Source organism: Excalfactoria chinensis, chromosome 1 (genome assembly GCF_039878825.1).
Source record: "Excalfactoria chinensis isolate bCotChi1 chromosome 1, bCotChi1.hap2, whole genome shotgun sequence".
Classification (NCBI taxonomy): Eukaryota; Metazoa; Chordata; class Aves; order Galliformes; family Phasianidae; genus Excalfactoria; species Excalfactoria chinensis.
Window position 1 is genome coordinate 97,819,796 of NC_092825.1, and position 11,673 is coordinate 97,831,468.

The following is an 11,673-nucleotide window of genomic DNA, read 5'->3' on the forward strand; positions in this document are numbered from 1 at the left end:
CTTTTCTTGCATCCTACCATTCTTTGTTTGCAAGTCTTGGAACAAAAGAACTCTTTGGTACCCAAGAAATTTCAAGCACACGTCTTCTTACTTATGCAGGTACTCATCTAAAAACATGTTCCTCTTGAATCTATTGATATTATTGTATGCTATTGAAAAAATTTATATTGTTTTGTGCATTTGATATTAGGACTTTGCGGACAAATATACAGCTTTGCCTAATAACAGTAACTTAAAAAGTAAGATTTCACTAAGCATTAATTTTATGTGACACAATTTTATTTTTATCATTCTGTTTGCCCAAACAAAAGCAAACTTGCCCTGCATAATTTTTCCTTTGCTGATGTTAGTCTTACAAATATTTACTGACTCACCTAACCTGGAGTTTCAGCTAAAACAGTTTTTATCCAGCTAAATGGGGTAATTTAAATGGTCATATAATATTAAAAAGAAGAATTTTCACATACCTCAAAATATAAGTTTTAGTAAAAGGGAGAGCAATTTGTCGCATTCCATCTTGAACCATGCTCTATTTTATAATGCAGTAAATAAATCTATCTCGCTAGCTATCAACTCAAACCCAACTACAGTGACTTTGGGATATGGCCTGCCTGTCCAGAACCTTATTCTGTTTTTTTCTGTTTTGGTACAGAAACTGGAGGGGATCCATCTTACAGGACAAAGGGGCAAGGGAGGCACCCACTGTGCTGGCTGAGAGACCATGAGCATGTGAGCACTACTTGTAAGGATCTTTTCTCCCTGTTCTCTCATTTTAGTTTTGGTTTAAAAAATGAAATATAAAGGTATAATACCATTATTCACAGTTAGAAGGAAGCTAGCACTTCTTCATCTTAGGCCCTGCTTTACATTTTGATGAAATGAAAAATGAGATAGATAGAATCATAGAATCATAGGACAATTTTGTTTGGAAGGGACCTTTTAAGATCATGTACTTCCAATCCCCCATGCTATAGGCAGGGATATCTCCCTCTAGACCAGGTTGCTCAAAGCCCCATCCAACATGACCTTGAATGCTTCCAGGGAGGGGGCATCCAGAGTCTTGCTGGGCAACCTGTTCCAGTGTCTCATCACCCTCAAAGTAAAGAATTTCTTTGTAATATTTAGTCTAAATCTACCCTCTTCCAGTTTAAAGCCATTTCACCTTGTCCTTACCTTCTTACCTTACCCTTCTGAAAAGTCCCTCCCCAGTTTTCCTGTAGGCTCCCTTCAGGTACTGGAAGGCTGCTGTAAAGTTCCTCCAGAGCCTTCTGTTCTCCAGGTTGAAAAATTTCAGCTCTCTCAGTCTGTCCCCGTTGGGGAGGTGCTCCAGCCCTCTGATCATCTTTGTGGCCCTCCTCTGGTCCCGCTCTGACAACTCCATGTCCTTCTTGTGTTGGGGGACCCAGAACTGGACATAGTATTTCAGGTGGAGTCTCACTAGAGCAGAGTAGAGGGGCAGAATCATCTCCCTTGGCATGATGGTCACACTTCTCTTAATGCAATGCAGGATATAGTATGCCTTCTGGGATGCAAGCACACATTGCCAGCTCATGTTCAGTCTTTCATTAGCTGACACCAGCTCTCTTCCTCAAGGCTGCTCTCAAGCCATTCTCCACCCAACTTGTATCTGTGCTTGGGATTGGCCTAACCCATCTGCAGGACCTCGCACTTAGCCTTGTTGAACTTCATGGGTTTGTCTTGGGCCCACCTCTCAAGCCTGTTCAGGTTCTTCTGGATGGTATCTCCTTCCTCTAGCATGTCAACTGCACAACTCAGCTTTGTGTTGTTGTCAAACTTGCTGAGGGTGCACTTGATTCCACTTTCCATGTTGGCTACAAGGATGTTAAATAACACTGGTCCCAACACCGATCCCTGAAGATCACCAGTTGTCAATGGTCTCCACTTGGACACTGAATCATTGACTACAACTCTGTGAGTGTGACCATGCAGCCAATTCCTCATCCTGGAAGTGGTCTATTCATCAAATCAATTTTTCTCCAATTTGGTGACCAGGATGTCATGCCTTTACAGAAAGGGTGGTTAGGTACTGGAATGGGCTCCCCAAAGAGGTGGTTGAATCGCCATCCCTGGATGTGTTTAATAGCCGTTTGGATGTGGTACTCAGGGATATGATTTAGCAGAGGTTTGTTGTTGTGCTGTTTTTTTTTTTTTTTTTTTTTTTTTTTTTTAAGAGATAGGCTACTGGTTAGGCTGCTTTTGGACTTGATGATCTTCAAGGTCTTTTCCAACCTGAGTAATTCTATGATTCTATGATTCTATGTGGGACAGAATCAAATACTTTGCACGAGTCCAGGTAGATGATGTCAGTTGCTCTTCCTTTATCCACTGATGTTGTAACTCCATCATAAAAGGCTGCCAAGTTTCTCAAGTGTGACTTTCCCTTGGTGCAGCCATGTTGGTTACCACCAATCACCTCATCTTTTTTTCCCACGTGCCTTAGTAGAGCCTTCAGGAGGATCTGCTCCATCATCTTGCCAGGCACAGAGTTGACACTGACTGGCCTGTAGTCCTGGATATCCTTTTTTTTCCCTTCTTTAAAATGAGACTTATGTTTCCCATTTTCCAATTGGTGAGAATGTGAATTCAAAAGGACCCACTGTTTGTTCTATCCTTCTTTTCCAGTTTTCTTGAAATTTTTAATTTAAATGTAGCTCCTATCATCTGTTTCTGAGGCCATGATTAATGAGAGTAACCCACGTCCTTAAAAAACTGGGAATGCCTCCTTGACATTTCCAAGTCTGCACCAGATACAATATTCCCTCAGCTCCAGAGGAGTCATCCAGCTGACCTTGGTGGTTTTGAGCTCAAGCTCAAGGTGTGTGGTGGAATGTGCCAAAGAGAGGATCTGGATCACATTCCCCTTTAGTTTCTACTTTATAAAGAAAGGAACTGGTTAGTGGGCCTTCCTGCTTCAGGTCTCAGTGCTCAACAATTTCATCATCCAAGAAAAGGAGAGAGCTATGAAGAGTCTCTAACTGCTGCTTTCAAAATGCCTTTCTAATGCTTCTGCATTAGAAGCATCTGTTCTTACTTACAAACTTTTCCATGTACAAGAGGATATCACACATTTTCGTTTTGGATAGCTTATTTTTGATTAAAAAACAAAAAATGAACACACAAGGTAAAAAAGCCTCATACTGTGAAAATCTCATCAAAGCAAGTGAGACTGAGTGCATGGCTCCTAGGGTAGTGTCACCCATGCTTGCCCTGGTTCAGCAAAGCACTCAAGCACATCCATGAGCCCTGTTTACTCCAATGGATCGCTAAGTCTGGGCTCACACTGGACTTCCTGTTACAGCTGTTGAAGAAACTTACAGTACTGCCTCCCACACCACGATGCAGGGAGAAACCTGATTAAAGCTGATGTAAGAGGCTACCAGTGAAAGCCAAGTGCTCTGTACAACAACAAGTTTTATTGATCTCATAAAACTCAGGAACTCTTCTGTTAGCCAGCCACCTACTTTTGAGTCTCATATACAGACAACTAATTTACTGTTCACATACATAGAGACATAGCACAGTCTTGCAATAAGTCCCAGAATTTAAAATACACCATAAAAGAATCATCAGCATTCTCCTGGCTTGTGCAGCTACATAAACCTTGACTCTTGTTTGGATATGTCTAAGAGCATCTGGGCTGCCAAAGGTTACTTTGCTTGTTGACTGCCCAGTGCTATTGCAGCAGTGGCAGTGAGGTCAGAAGACTAATGTTACAAATGTTTACAGTGCTCAGTGCAGTCCCAAATTGCCAGGAGAAACACTCTTCTCTTTATTGTCATTGACCACTCTTTCACAGCTTCCTAGTATTTGAGCAGGGAATGAACCACTGTGAGTTTTAAAATTGTGCTGCTTTTGGATAGTATTTGGGGATGCGAAATTTCCAAGTTAGCAGTGTGGAGAAAAATAAGGCTGTAGAAGAAAGTGACCCACAATGGTGGAGCAAAAGAGGAGGAAGTAGGGCAGTTTATCTCTGATATTTCACATATTTAAGCCTTTATTATTATCTGTATAATTATAGCTACTCATTTGCAGAGTAACTCAAATCTGTTTCACTTCTCTTGGCCTGGTTGTACAGAGGGCTAGCTAGTTCCCTGACAGGTTTTAAGCTCAGCTGAAATCAGATACTAGAGGAAATGAACTGGATTTCTGCATATGTAAGACGGGTTGGTCAGGCAGGATCTATGTTTATTGAAACACTGTCTGGCAGTTCTTGTAGGGTGTCTTTATACCTTGTAAATGTATAGCACAAAAGGAGATTAAAAATGAAGGCAATAATACAACAAGGTTTACAGGTTCATGCATTTATCCATCTCCAGTCCTACAATCCATCCTTCTGTGGTGACCTGAAAGATTCTGGCCTGATTCGAGAACCCTGTTCATGTGGAAAGACATATGCTCATATGAATAACTGTTTTAAATCAATGCTGTTTTATTATATGGTTTATGAATTTATGAAGACTTGGACCCTCTAACAAAAAGACAGTATACTTTGCAGATAAAATAAGCAAAACTGAAAAATCAAATAACCAAGTAGAAGATTATGCATGAATATGCATGAATTTCTTTCATATGGAGAAAATAGTGCAAATAGAATGTTTCCAAGGTGAGAGGAGAATACTTAAAAAAAAAAAAAAAAAAAAAAAAGTTCAGTTTTATAGCAGTTTTAAACAGTTTTAGTTTTATACAGTTTTATTAATTGGTGATTAGCTCTCGCATTCTTAGGAAAAAAAAAAAAAAGGATTCCATTACCGTATGGCCTGTAAGCAACCATCTGAAGAATGATTTCTTCAAATATTTTGCATTTTTCAATGTATAAAGTGATTTCCATTTCTGATCCAAAGATAATTTTTGTTGAATGGCTATCCTAATATGGAAAACTTAAAGTGGGCTGGCAATTATATTTTCATTAGCTTTCAATTGCTGCTACTTATCCCATTAAAATATATATTTGAATACGTTAATCTCTCCTGCTCAGTAACATTATCAGTTATTCAAAACAGACAATTTAGAAGCAAACACAGACCACCTTTGGGGTGAAATAACAATAAGTCTGTAGTTTCTAATTTCATGGTTTTGTTGAAGAAAGCATATTATGGAAGTAGTTACCTGAAATACAAATTTGGGTGTGATACCAACCAAACCTTTTCCATAAGAAGAGCTTACTCTGTAGCAATCAGCTTCTTTTCTAAAATGGAAAAGAAAATCAGTTTCTTACTCCCACTAAACTGAATAACAAAATGCTGAATTTTCTCTTTCCCGCCATTCCTGGTCCAGTCTGGAATAAATTAAACCATGGAAGCTTAACTAGGGAGGGCTCACAGTGTCTGAGCCTTCTTAGTGAATTGCTTGAAACAACAGATTCTTGGCACCAAAAATTATTCAAGATGCTCTTTCCATAGTAAAATGGATTAATAATAACCAAATATTGCTATTTAATCTCTCCAGAGTCTGTAAAGAGTGGAAACAGTGCATAGATGAGATAGATCCCTTCTCTACTCTTGGTATTCAAAACCCTGGTTAGTACTCAGAGTATTGGAAATGTCTGCTTTTAATTATGCACATTGCCTTTCTGCCAGATAGCAGGTGGAATAGATTTCAATTCAAGTGGGAGCTAATACAAACTCCTCTCAGCAAATTCTCTTTAAGAGGATTCTCTTTCAAGGCTGCTTGTTTCAAGCTGAGATTGTAGGTGTGCTCAGGAGAGTATTCTTCACTCAGTTAATTGCACAAGAAACAATCTTCTCCTATGTACTGATAAAAGTCAGGAAATCTTGAACTTCCCCTGTTTCTCTGTTATCTGCCTATTAACCAGATACATGGCTGTGCTCTGCTTTGGTGATATAATACTCTCCCTTTGTATTCAGCTTGGCATAAGTAATGTAGACTTGCTGCTAATTCTCATTCATTCTCACCTTCAAAGGAGTATGTCAGAGAATTTTTTTTTCCTTTTATTAGCATTTTTTCCCCTCAGAATTTCCCTGCATTGTCTATGGACAGAAAGAACACAGCTGCATACACAGGCATGACTGAAATTCAGGCATTCAGGCTCCCTATTTTGTTCCGAGTTTGCATGTGCCAAGGGGCTTTTGTGCACAGGCTACTTGTTGACAGACATCAGGAGGTAGAGGTTTGAAAATTCCTGCAGATATTATTACACTGTACCAAGAATATCTGTCAAGAATCAGGATGAAATCCCACATAACCAGTGTCTGATCTTTTGGAAGGACTCAGAGAAGATGTAGCTGACTAAAAGAACATTCATTCTTAAATCCCTAATTCAAGAAAACGCAGGCCCTATTGCTTTACTGAGCAAGTGTCAATTGAATTTAAAACCCAACAAAATGAAAATAACCAAATATCTCCAATCTCCCATAAGTCTCTCATATCCTTGGTTTTATGCATAACAGGTTTTTCTGGTATGGATGAAAGAGGAGACTTTGTGAGAAGATAGGATGTGCATAGAATAGGTACAACTTCTGAGAACATTTCTCCTGAAAAGTAAATGAAAAATATAGAATACAACCATTCAGCAACTGTATTTTACTATGAGAACTAAAATAATCAATCCTTCTGGATTCACATTAACCTCCTAGTGCTGGAGTATGGCAGAGTAGCTTTGCCAGTTCAAGGTCTTGGTTTTGCTAGCAAGGCAGCAATAACACTCAAGGATAGGTCTATGAAAGCAGCTGATACTCTACACCATATTTTTATTAGGGAAGAAGGTTTCCCCAGAAAAGATGAGTCTTTTCGTACTATCAGGCAGTAATTAAATAGAATCCAGTTGGGAGCTTATTACCTCTGTAAGTATCCTGTAATGTAAGTGGGTAAGTAGCAATTATTGGAAGAGAGTGGAATAGCAAAAGTAAGGTGGGAGAGGACCAGCTGCATTTTACTCAGTAAGGTTACTTTGAAAAAATAAATAAATATTAAAAACAGTTCTTAACTTCAGTGTCCCAGGGGTTATTATATTTAATTCCCCCAAATCAGTTTCTTATACAGGCATTAAAGTTTTTCAGATCAAGTGATCAGCTCCCCAGCTATAGTACAGAGATGTTCCTGTCAATTTTCACTAGTTGGAGATGTAGCCAGAAAAATAAAAGGAGGGATTAGGTATAGTTTAAGATGGATATAAGCTCTTTGCAAAGCCTACGGAACAGCTGGCATGCAATATAAATGCCGTTCAACCAACATATGGCAATCCTATGTCTGCTCCCCTTATATGTACATCTTCCTGAATAACCTCTTAATTCCCATTGTGACACTGAACACCACAAACAGTATGAGGCCCAGGCTTACTGAATCATATCTAAAGCTATGGAAATACTTACATGTAAATTGGTATTGAGACCTAGCAAATAAAAGAAACAAGCAAACAAACAAAACACCATGCAAAACGTGTGAAGTAGAATAGTATGAATGATTCTGGGGGCTATTAAAGGCTCTAACATCAACATGGTAATGAAATATTGTATAACTGTAAGAGTCCTCAAGAGGTAGTACTCTGATATTTTCTACATGAGACTACATAGTCATAGAATCATAGAAATGCTTGGGTTGTAAGGGGCTTTAAAGATCACCTAGTTCCAATCTCCCCCTTTGTGAGCAGGATTGCCACGAACTAGATCATAGTGGCTGTGATCATTTAGGTAGTTATTAAAAGCTATGTATAATTGTTGAAGAAAAATATCACTTAAATGTATGAAATTTGTCAAAATGGCAGGCAGAATTTCTTGAGCACTGTTTATCACCATTTCATCAGTTATCTATTAATTACAGAACCTGAGCTCTTAGCATAGGATGATGATGTAAACAGTTAAGGAAGAGTCCTATATGTCCAGACTGTTTTAAGCATGTTCCAACATGGAGGACTTTTCTTGTGTATATTTTATACTTCCAATATTAAGAGGAAATGGCTTCTTGGAATTAAAAAAATCGGGCTGAAAGTAACTCACAAATTTTAAAGAATTATTTGTACTTGAAACTACCTTCAACCCAACTTCGTGAAATTGCTTCCATCTCTCACTTTATTGTGCTGAAATGGTGATGTGTTAAGAGCCATCCTGGGGTCTAAAAAATGTCAGGCCCCATGCACTGTCAGAAAATATCTGCTGCATTCCTCAAATACTGTAATACTATTCTAGTCCTACAAAACTGAAGGAGAGATAAAATTTTAAGGTAATAAACTCAACCAACTTTTTTTTTTTTTTTTTTAATATTTATTTATTTATTTATTTATTCCCTTCCATCCTGGTTTAAGTAAAAACTTCAGTGGTATCTGAGCTTTTCATTCCTTCTTTCTTCCTTTCTTTCTTTTAAAGACATGTAATTGCCCAGACGATAAAGCTGGATGCTGGAGCAAAAGGCATAATGGAAGGAATGTGACTCAGTTCTCACCTGTCTTTCCCAAAGCTTGCTGGCAGCCAAGTATGACATTTGAGACAGTTTCAAAAGACTGTTTCTCTTTTCAAATAAAATGAAGCTTTATTCAAATGCTCTTTTTAATTCAGAAGTCTGAAAGAGGCCATGTACTTAACATCCTCAGAAGCTGGGCTGGACTGGAATGGAAATGGAAATATTGGAGCTAGCACATGTGTTGCTACATCTTTTGGCTCTTTATTAAAAAGAAGAATAAAAAAGAATAAAAAAAAAAATGGAGGCTGTTGTTAAATCAGCTGAAGTTTTCGATTTTGCATGGTGCTAAGTGACCTGAAACTCTGGAAAGGCAATAAAAGTTGAGAAGTCGAGAGTCCTCTGCTTCTGGGAGTCTCCATATGGTGCCTGACAAGCATACAGCTTCCTGGCATCTGCTGAAGCAGCAACACCTGCAAAGCAGTGACTCTGCTTGAAGAACTGGGGGAGAACTGGAATCCAACTCTTTAAAGATAAACATCACAAATATCCCAATATATCAAATAACTCCTGACATTTGTAGACAGGAGAACCACTTAGCGTTGCAGTACTGTGTAAGAATAAGCATAGAAATATATATTCACATTTAAATGGAAACAGACATAAGCAAATATCTCGCTCAAATTTGCCCTCCAAATTTCCAGTCTGTGCAGTGGATTGCAAACAAATCTGTTGCCCTTGCAAGGGATTGCTCAAGAATAAGTCCTGATATTAAGTATGACTTGGAAATTATTTCCCTAAGCTCTGGGGAAAAAAAATAGCAAAAGCATCTGATGTAGTCACAAAATTGTATAAGATAACATCATTATTATTAAACATTATTATTATTATTTTTTGTTTCCCACACTTCCATCCTTTCAGAAAGCTGGGAATTTTCACAGAACAAAACCAGACTCTGTGAACATGTGATTTTCTTTTAAAACAATAACAAAAAAATTCTTTGAGAAAACAAATTCTTTCTGCTGAGAACTAATTTTTGTATGGTTTTCACAGATTTGGGGTGTTTAAATTTTCTCTGTGCTTGCCAGAATATTGTTTTTATTTCTTTTTTTCAGAAGCTAAGTTTGATTGTACAATGAAAAGCTAATACTGTTCAGTGAAAATTTTATTGTGCACATCAGTAGCTTTCATCAGAGAATGAATATATTTCTCCTGCCCTGCCTGTATCTCTTACACATTTATTGTTCTCTCTCACAGAGAAAAGAGGAATGGGGAAGAAACGTTAAATGAATGAGTACCAGAATCAGTCCAGGAAGAATGATGGTGCCCAGTGCCAGCTTCTCACCCAGCCCTTCTAACAAAGCGTCTGTCACCTCATGGCTGTCCCTTCTGTCAATATACTGTCACACCTTTATTTGCACAGACAGGCAGACCAGTCTGTAACCAGTAGAAGACCAGAGCTCCAAGAGGTCCTGCCCATCCCACAAGGCAATGAAACACAAACTTTACCCTGAGTAGATTGTGCTATTGTGCTCTCAGCTATTGCAAATGGACATCTTTCTGCACTTCTCATTCCCCAGATCAGTTGCAACCTAAAGTGAATTGTACCCAGAGTTTAAGATAATTAACAAAATAAGGGAGAAAAGGGTTTTCTGCAACTGTGTTCTCATGCAGAGCAGCAGAGTGGCTTTGAAACATACTTATTTGCTTGCCTCTGGTTACTAAACTTTGATTCAGTTCTCAGGAGAATTTCAGTACCCATGAATGAGATTCATTTCAGGGGTACCTAAGCCAAATGCTCTGTTCCAGTGGGACATCAAATGTATTTCAGTTTCTAAAAAATACAACTCAAAACAACAACGAGCCCTTTTGGCAAATTCAGATGTGATGGGGGATGTTCTGTTTAATGGCCCAGACTAAATCTTCTCTAAGGTAAAACCACTGTGCTGCATGTAACATGTAGGGGTTTGAGTACCACCTGCACTTAGTGTCAAATTCCTTTCTAATGTACAAGTAGACAGAGACAGAGTTAAACATGTATTTGCAGAACTGGCCGAATAATTTGTTCTCTGCCAGAGAGTTTAAGCTTTCAATTTAAAACATGCTAAAACCTTTATTAACAATGACATGATTACTATTATTAAACTTCCATTATTTTAAAGTTTGCTTCTGAAAAGTTATTACCCTATAAAGCACTTTCATAGGCATAAGTACAGTACTTGTCAACAGGTGTGTTTTACTGTGCATGAACCACGTCTGTTTTCTCTGCACTCAACTCATTAGAGCATTTTCTTGACACAGTGGTGTGGCAATGAGCTGAGAGGGAAGCTCGCTCTGCTTTAAGCATTGCAGAGCAGCCTGAAGATTGAGTAATTTATCTGGCTTTACCTCTCTATTGTTTGGAAACCTTTTCTCCCACCACCCCTTCTAGCTCCAAACGTTCTTGTCTTGTTACTTTTTGTCGTCTTCTTTTTCTCCTGTGGTTTTCTATGCAGTCACACCCTCCACTGGTGAAGTTAAGTCTGTAATGTCATTTTAGACCTCCTTGCACTGGAGAGTGGCCCACATCAGCCACTGTCCTAGTGCGGCATACTGGCTCAGTTAAACAAAGACATATAGAACACCACCTTCCAAGATTTATTTTCTCATAGAAGTAGTTGCTCCCCAGAAGAACAATTTAAAATGGAGGAATGAAACATCTGGAAGATATATTGCTGCACATTTATACACCAATTAATGACACATAAAATCAAGGAAAACTTTAGGAGTACCTGCCTCAGATCCTAAGTACATTTGTTTGCAAAATTTACATTTCTGTGCTTTCCTAGAAAAGTTTATGAAAAGCTTTCAAAACTGACAATAAAATGGAGCTGTTGTTCTCTTTTAACACAGATCAGCTGTGTTTTTCCAACTTCTAGTTAAGGGTGGGAAGTTGTCTCTTAAATTGCTTCTTTCCTTGCTGACAAACTATTTACTTATTTCTTTCTCATAGTGGCCTTCAAAAATAATGATGAACAAAGCATTTATCCCATTTCCGTGGACTCGCACTTTTCTTCAATTTAAAGACTAATTCTTTTTACCTCTGAAGGCCATTGACACCCTTCCTCTTGCAGCTGAAGAGGAAGATGATTTGCATAAAGAAAATCTCAAGACTGAAAAAGTAGAAAAGCCAAAAGCAGCCTCACACTAACTTGCTGATTACAACAGCAAATCAGAAAACTTGGTGCTGTTCAGGAGCACTCTAGTGTCAGGATTCAGTTGCCTAAATAGAGGCAAGCTGTGTCATTGGAGATGACTTGCAGT

The 11,673-nt window shown here is 38.4% G+C and overlaps 1 long non-coding RNA gene across 1 annotated transcript; it reads left to right on the forward strand.

Annotated features, from left to right (window-relative positions):
- Nucleotides 1-9,967, forward strand: LOC140247151 (uncharacterized). Its single transcript, XR_011902612.1, has 3 exons — nucleotides 1-99; nucleotides 653-729; nucleotides 9,628-9,967. It is a non-coding gene; the product is annotated as an uncharacterized lncRNA (long non-coding RNA).
- The last annotated feature ends 1,706 nt before the right edge of the window (nucleotides 9,968-11,673 follow it).